Raw genomic sequence first — 8078 nt, 5'->3', positions numbered from 1 at the left:
AAAGTCAAGAGAGAGCAGCCAGGAATGGAAAAATGGGCCCAGGAATGCAGGTGCAGGTGTGGAAAGGTTGCTCCAGTGCTGGTCCCACAGTATCTGCAAGCCTCAGATCTGGACCTGGTCATCAGGTCTCACTGTAGAGCAGAACTATTGCCTCATGTAATAATAGAAATTATGCCTGGTGCTGACTTGACTTAATTATAATTCACAACAAACCCACAATGCTATGAGCCAATAGCTTCTTCTGCCTAGGCTAAACATGACCAAATACTGGGTGCATTTCCATGAGACTCATGGAGAACTTCCCCTTCACCTCAGATTTTCTCTGGATCAGGACCCATACTTTTCCCCTTTAGTCCTGTCTTGGAGAATTACTTTGTCTTTTTGTAAAATAATTATTCCACTTGTTATCTTGATGCTTTTTGTCCATCCATTCTCTCTGTCCATCAGTCATCCCTGTTCTTCATGTTCAACCCTCCACTTTCTTCCTTCTGTTTCTGCCCTTCCAACTACAAACATATCTCTATATTCCTGACCCTAAAACAAATCCCTCCCTTGGTCCTCCCTTCACATAAGCTACTGTCTAATATCTTCCCTTTAATAGAGAAGTTCTAAAAATAATAGATTGTGCTGAAAGACTTCACTTATAACATCCTTTACCCACCACTTCAATTTACTTTCCAATGCTTTGAAAAATAAGATCTTCACCTAATACTCCACTAAATCTTGCTTTTTAGAATGACTTCAATAAACTAATTATCCAAATCTATTGCTTTTTTTACATTCCTATCTTCCTTTCCATACTGACATTGCTGATCACTCTGATTTCAAAATTTCCTCCGCCCTCGGTGTCAATGATTACACTTTACTCTTCTGGTTCTTATTGTAACTTCTATTTCTTTGACAAATTATTGTTTCCCTACCTTCTTGTACATACACAGACACACAAATACACATGTCTATATACACATGCGCACAAAAGCTGTCCATTGAAGAAGGATGCCATGTCTACTCTTGCCCTCAATGACTGAAAATGACTAGTCACCAAGTGGCAGCTAAGTTAGGACAATAAGGGAGGGTGAGCAGGACATGGAGATTTAACTCCCTCTGAATATAGGCACCTCAATACCCCAAATTCTGTTCCTAGGTCCTTTCTCATCTCACGGTGGCTATTACATTAATCATAATTTCTACCTAAATGACATCCACATTCAGTCACATTTAGCCCTGATTTTTTCTATCCAGACTCGGGCCAGAATAACCACTTGCCTGCCTGTAGTACATGAATATACTGATGACCTTTCCAATTCTTCATGTCCAAAGTCAAACCTGTCATCTTTACTCACAACACCCAGTACCTAGTATAATGCCTTGTAAAACAAATGTCTCTTTAATTTTTATCTGTATTTTTTAAGAGTTTAAACAATTTTATAATATTTTCATAAAACTAGGTTTTAAAGCATATTTGTGCATAAAAGTTGTGACCGGCCCAATTTTTAAAGCCATGAGGAGGTTTTACTGCTGAGCTACATTGAATGACAAGAGCTTAAGGCGCTTCTGGTTCTTTCCATTATTTCTCAAATATACAATTTTCAGATCCCCTAACAGCACATTTGTCCCTCTCTGGTCAAAGTCTGTCTTGTTAATATTCTTTTAAAAAAATATGACTCCTGGAATTGTCAGAATGAGTTCAGCACTGTTGTGTAACTCCGTAAGTTTTGTAGACACAGCTAAACCTAATAACCATTCCAACCTGCTATGTGGCTGCTGGCTTCAATTTCCAGTACTAGCTAAAGCAGCATGGGCCTTCTGTGTGTGTGTGTGTCTCTGTGTGTGTGTGTGTGTGTAAGAGAAAGTGATAGAAGAACAAGGGGTGGAATTTGCTTTTTTACGTAACTTACCTCACAGTGCCCTTCCATTATTAAATACAGCATCTGAAAATGGATCCATTGTTTTGTGAAAATAGTTTTGGGAGTAGAAATAGGTCTTTTAGCTGCTCTGCTATGATCCAGTGATTAGACAACAGATGGACAAACACATAAACACTAAATAAAAAACATGTGCCAAATTCATGTCCCAGGATTTATTCATGAGCCTATGAAAACTTGAAGACTTATGTGCAGATATGCATATTTATGAAGCTGAAAACAATGTCACATTATTATTTCCTAACTTACAGGCCTCTTGATTTTATGTGTGCATAAAATGACTAATTTTGAAATGCAATGTTTTTTACCTGCATCTGTCTTCTTAGATGCTGGATGAAAGAGAAATCCCCAAAGTCATATAGATTCAATTGAAGTCATAAAGTTAAAATAGAATGCAATACCTTGTCTATTTGCTATTGCCCAATTCTTTGCTGTTTGCTTTATTAAAGAGTTTAATGACTTTGAGTGATCTAAGATCTCACAAAAAACAACTAAAGCCTTTATTTGCCACATAAAGAGCTGAGTCCACATTGATGCAGCAAAAACTGTGTCTTGTATTATTCCACAGTTACTTAGTAGGGTGAGGAAAAAGTGGAACTGATTTCTCATGTTGAACATCAGAAAGAAAAAAGCAAGAGCAATGAACATTTTTGAGTGTTCCTATGGGCGAGGCACTATTAAAAGCACTTTCCATGTATATTAATTCACTTTAATCTCATAATAATCCATCAAAATGGATAATGTTAATAATCCCATTGCACAGATAAGGACACTTGGACCCAGAGCAGTCCTACTGCTAGTTAATAGTGGAGTCAGATCTCAGTTTAGGGAAAAAATTTCCGGAGTCAACATTTAATTCTTGTTACATAACTTCGTTAATGTTCACTGTTTCTCAAATAAACACAAGTAGTAGTATTTTAATTTGGTGGCAATGTTATATGTATTTAATTCTTCCATCAATTCATTCAATTATCTTCATAATCCTGCTTCAAACTTCAGCAACTTAGCTTTAACTATGTGAAAAGTCCAAGGTACAAAACGCCAACATTTTGGTTTTCCCAATACCCACAAAACTTTTCAAGGAAAATACCTCCAATTTTTTTGGAAACTGACCGAAACCTCCCAATCCATTGATCTGAAACTGGAGTGATTATTTTGCAGCATGACCCAGTCAGCCCAGCCACAGTTTATTCCTGGGAGGATACATGACTTCAACTGAACCAAATGATCCCTGCCTTGGGAACGTGGGAATGGGGACTCTCCCTGGGTGCCTCAGTTACAAGATATAAAATGTGAACACTTTTTGAAAGTTATGCTGTGCTCTGTGGACTTGGGGGCAGCACAAGGAAGGAAAAATGTACCTTCATGGGGAAAAGCCAGACAGAAGACACGGAGGAGGATCCCAAGCTTTTCATAAGAACTCCAATCTTGTAGCCCATTTCTGGAGCCCACTGGACTTTATGCCTTCTGGTTACAAAATACATTTTGGTATCCATAGACGCTTTGGGGTACCCTTCTGGTATCCTTTCTCTTTTTGTTTCAACCGGTTCTAGTTGTGTTTCTATTGTTTGCAACCAAAAGAATCCTAATGAGTTTCAACAAAATGAAACAAAACATTACATTTAGAAAAGGTATGCACATTTTATGTATTCATTATATTTAATTAAATCTATCATGGGGAAGCATTTAAAAAGTTTTTGCTGAAACATTCATCAAAAATTTTTACCAGCTATACCCATCTTTGAAGGTTAACACTTGGAAAGGATAGATGAGAAAGAATAATTGAATTTTACTAGGCCAGGCTTATCAATAAAACTAGTCATTTACAGTTCTATTTGCCTGAGGACACATAGCTTTTGAATGTTTATTATCTAGGGTCATGAAATAAAGCTTCCAGCATGTAAAAAGAGTGCTGAATACACCATGTTTCTTTTGACCTCTATTTGCTGCTCCTGGGTCAGAATGTTACCTGCCTTGGGCAACTTTGCAGCAGGGCTGTGGGTCTCTTAATCACCAGAGGCGCTGGGACACAGGCTGTGAGCCCGGCTCCGTGTGGGCAGAACAATGGAACTTGAAGACAAATGAAAGTCTCCACCCACTTTAAAAAATTTCTCTCAGATGCCTTCCCTAGTGAGGATGCTTGAGTGAGGAAAAGGAAAAGCAAAACCTTGAAACCATTCCCTTCCCTGTCCAACTATTTGAGTCAAATGCCAAGTCAGGAGTGGAAACAGGCATAGAATTAAAATGCTATCCATAAAATGAGCAGTGGCTAACATGGTACATTGACTGGGTAGTAAAAAATTAAATCAGAGCCAAAGCTGTGGCATTAGTTCAGGCTGTACTGTATTCAGCTGGACTGTTCTCAAGTTAGGTGGTGCTTTATTATCAGGAGTCAGGTGGCTGGGGTGTAATACTGATGTTTCATTTAGTGAGAGTATTTACTCTGTGACAGCTAATGAGTGCTCAGTGTTTGAGAGGAAAAAAGAATAGGGAAGAATTACCATGGATCATCTGAGTTAATGTTCAAAAGAAATGACTGCAGTTATAGTTTGGCAGGACAGTAAATGGTTCTCTCAAATATTTGAGAAAAACCACTTGCTACTTAATTTTAGAGGTCCTCCTTATTTTGTCAGGGCTCCTGATAATCACTTCTCTACCTGGCTATAGATGCAGATTCAGCAAATACTTATTGAACACTGACTATGCAGAAAAATATGATGGCAAGATGTTTGGAATCAGATGAGCTTTGTTGCAAATCCCAGCTTATTCCCAGTTTGGGCCATGAAGACAACACATTGAAATTAATTTTCTCATTGCTGTTATAACACTGACTTCATTTCTTCATTCCTAACACCTTTGGTCATGGAGTTAGAGGGTGCTCCTGCAAGACCAGTGTACCGGGGCAAGGGATTCTCAAGGGTTCCCGTGGACCAGAAGGAGAGAAAGGCTTTCAGATGTCAAAGGAGCGCCATTATTGGTCTATTCAAAATGACTGCGAAAGGGGCAGAGGAATAAAAGCGGACAGAACCTGGAAGTAAAAGCCAGATTCCTGGAGCTGAAGAGTACGCACCAGAATACATTCCCCTGGTCAAGAGAGCTGCAGGACAGAGCGTCCAGAGGGTGTTCTAAGAGCCCCCGACAAAATGCCCCCAAGAGAATCGGCTGTCCACTGGCCCCCAAAACCCAAGTCTGTCTGGAATAAGTTCAAGCAATCCTTTTCTTATGTACTTACAGCTCCTCTCTCCTTGACTCCAAGTGTCAGAAAGTGGGTGGCAGGCTAGGGCAAGGAGACCAAGAGCAAAGTAGAAAAATAAGAAAAGTTATTATCATAACAAAGTCTTCCATTGCTGCCTTCCTGCAGCAAGGGCTGGGGAGAACCCGAAGCTAAGAATTGTGTTTATGATCTGAGAGTACCAACCTAATTTCCTTTTTATTTTTAAGATTTATTTATTTATTTGAGAGAGAGAGAGATCACGAGCAGGGGGAGGAGCAGAGGGAGAGAGACAATCTCAAGCAAACTCCCCACTGAGCACGGAGGCTGACTTGGGGCTCCATCCCACAACCTTGAGATTATGACCTGAGTTGAAATCGAGTCAGATGCTTAACCAACTGAGCCACCCAGGCGCTCTGCAACCCAATTTCTGAATGAGAATATATTGCTCCTTGAAGTGACCTAGGACTCAGTTACCTAAAAATGAACAGAAAGCCCAGGAGGACTGTGCGAAATTTCAGCTCCAGACTGGTGATGAATACATTTTATGAAGTGGCAATGGGAGACAAAAGCAAAACATTTATTTTAATTACATCCTGAGTTTTTCTTGTTCATTAACTTGGTAGAAGAACTGAGCCATTTTTTTTTTCCAGGCACTATCCTACTAAGTGCTTTTCATGCATTATCTCATTTTATTTTAACTCTCACATCAAATATACAAATTAGATATAATTGTCTCTCTTTTGAAAATGAGAAAAATAGAGCTTGGAGAAGTTCAGTATTTTGCCTAAGGTCACATATATCGTACGTGGAAGAGCGGAGAAAATAGCTAGGTCTGTCTGATTCATGAGTCCACCTTCCAAATGACTCTGCTTTTAACCCCTACCCTGTGCTACTGGCACAAAGAAACTATTCATAATTCAGTAAAAAAGGTTTGAGAGAGGGGCGCCTGGGTGGCTCAGTTGGTTGGGCGACTGCCTTCGGTTCAGGTCATGATCCTGGAGTCCCGGGATCGAGTCCCGCATCGGGCTCCCTGCTCGGCAGGGAGTCTGCTTCTCCCTCTGACCCTATCCCCTCTCATGCTCTCTATCTCATTCTCTCTCTCAAATAAATAAATAAAATCTTAAAAAAAAAAAAAGGTTTGAGAGAAAGATCTTTCAGTTAACAGCATGTAAAACATCCCAGTTTTGTAAAAAAATATATTTCTGTATGTATTTAGAGGAATGTGTGTGATATCTCTGTGTGAAATATTTTTAAAGTCTAGAAAAATACCATGATTTTTCTGCAGTTGGCTGTGGGTTTTTCCTTCTATTTGCTTACCTTTGTTTCTGACTTTTCTACTACTCCTGCTTTTGTAAAAAGATAATCATTTATTTTTTATTAATTAAAAAAATAAATATCCCTTCTGTGTCTTGTGTTTTCTTTTCTTGGGTTTCATTATGTGCCTGGTGTTTCTTTAAGTTGATCTCAACATTTTGATCACCAAATTTGGTTTAAATCAGTAAATTCTGCCGTCCTGAGCAGTTCAGATCCTCCTGGTCCCCATGTATACCGATGGCGCCAAGTGCTTTGCGGTTCCTCTTTCAGACAGGTATACTTGATCACTTCAGAGCTTATTGCACAACATACCCACACTAATTTACTTCCTAGCAGCATATTCCTATTAAGAATACAATGAACCTGTGTGACTCCATTTCTACGACATTCAGGGAAGGAAAAATGAGAAGCATAGAAACCAGATCACTGATTGCCAGGATCTGAAGATGGGGGAAGGGTTGGCTAAAATTGGCTGGGGGTTATTTGGGGGGGGGAGTAACAAAATTGTTCTATAAGGTAGCTGCATACTGTGTATGTTTGTTGAAAGTTGCAGAACTGGACGTTAAAATTGGGAATTTTCCAGTAAGATATATTGTACCTTAATAAAACATGGGAAGAACTACAATATAAATTTGACATGCCTTTATCAGTTTTCCTTCTTAGTCATATGAGAAAAATAATATTCAATACATGATCTTATTTCTCAAACCTTCTTCTTATCAACACCACTACAATTAATTGTTGTCCTTTGGGTCTCCTTTCTCTTCTCACAGTTTACCAAGTTCATTAAAGAAAACCATTGTGGCCACATACAAATGGCCACATTTGTCTCCCCCTCCCCAGACTCCATGTATTTTGGACCAATGATTAATTTAACACTACCTTTTAAATAATTAAAACAATCTTTAAATCCCATTTGAGGAAAAACGTTTTCTTAAAAAATGCTTAAGAGCATTATTTTATTTATTCTAGAAGACATCTAGAGCAGTGATTTTTGACCATAGCTGCACAATGGAATTACTTGAGGATCTTTTTAAAAATTACCAGATCTACCATTCCACTTACAGGGATTCAGACATATTATTTGGGTACAGCCTGGGGAAACAGATTTTAAAAGCTTCCCAAATTATTCTAGTATTTCTAATTCTTGTCCAAGTTGAGAGCCACAATAGAGAGTTTTTAGAATACTTTTTTCCCCAAAGAAACTTCCTCTTTCATAGCTACTCTTAAAGAAGGAAATGCTTATTTTTAGTATATAAAATGTGTGTGTGCACAGAAAGCCATTATTGTGATTTCCTTAAGCTGCTGAAGTGATTTGAGATCGTCTTAATGACTAATGATGGTTCATTGCATTTCCTGCATTTCCTTTCCAGCAGCATCTTACTTTGGCATCCAGGCTGGTAGTGGAGATGACAGCTGTAGGAGAATCAGATCATCTAGTTTTTCAAAGTGTAGTTTGTTGGTAGCTACCTATTCCATCCGTGGATAAGGAGTAACATCATGCCACGTGAAGACAATTACACAATCTATCTTAAAAGGGAAGGAGAATCAAGTCACTGGTGGGAATGAAAATGAAATGTGAACAGCCAGGACAGCTCAGATTCACAAGTTAAGGGGAAAGGTCC

This window comes from Mirounga angustirostris, unplaced genomic scaffold, assembly GCF_029215605.1.
Source record: "Mirounga angustirostris isolate CCGP_5_RB_7025 unplaced genomic scaffold, mMirAng1.0.hap1 SCAF_8, whole genome shotgun sequence".
In the NCBI taxonomy this organism is placed as follows: Eukaryota; Metazoa; Chordata; class Mammalia; order Carnivora; family Phocidae; genus Mirounga; species Mirounga angustirostris.
Note: the sequence above shows the minus strand (reverse complement) of the source record.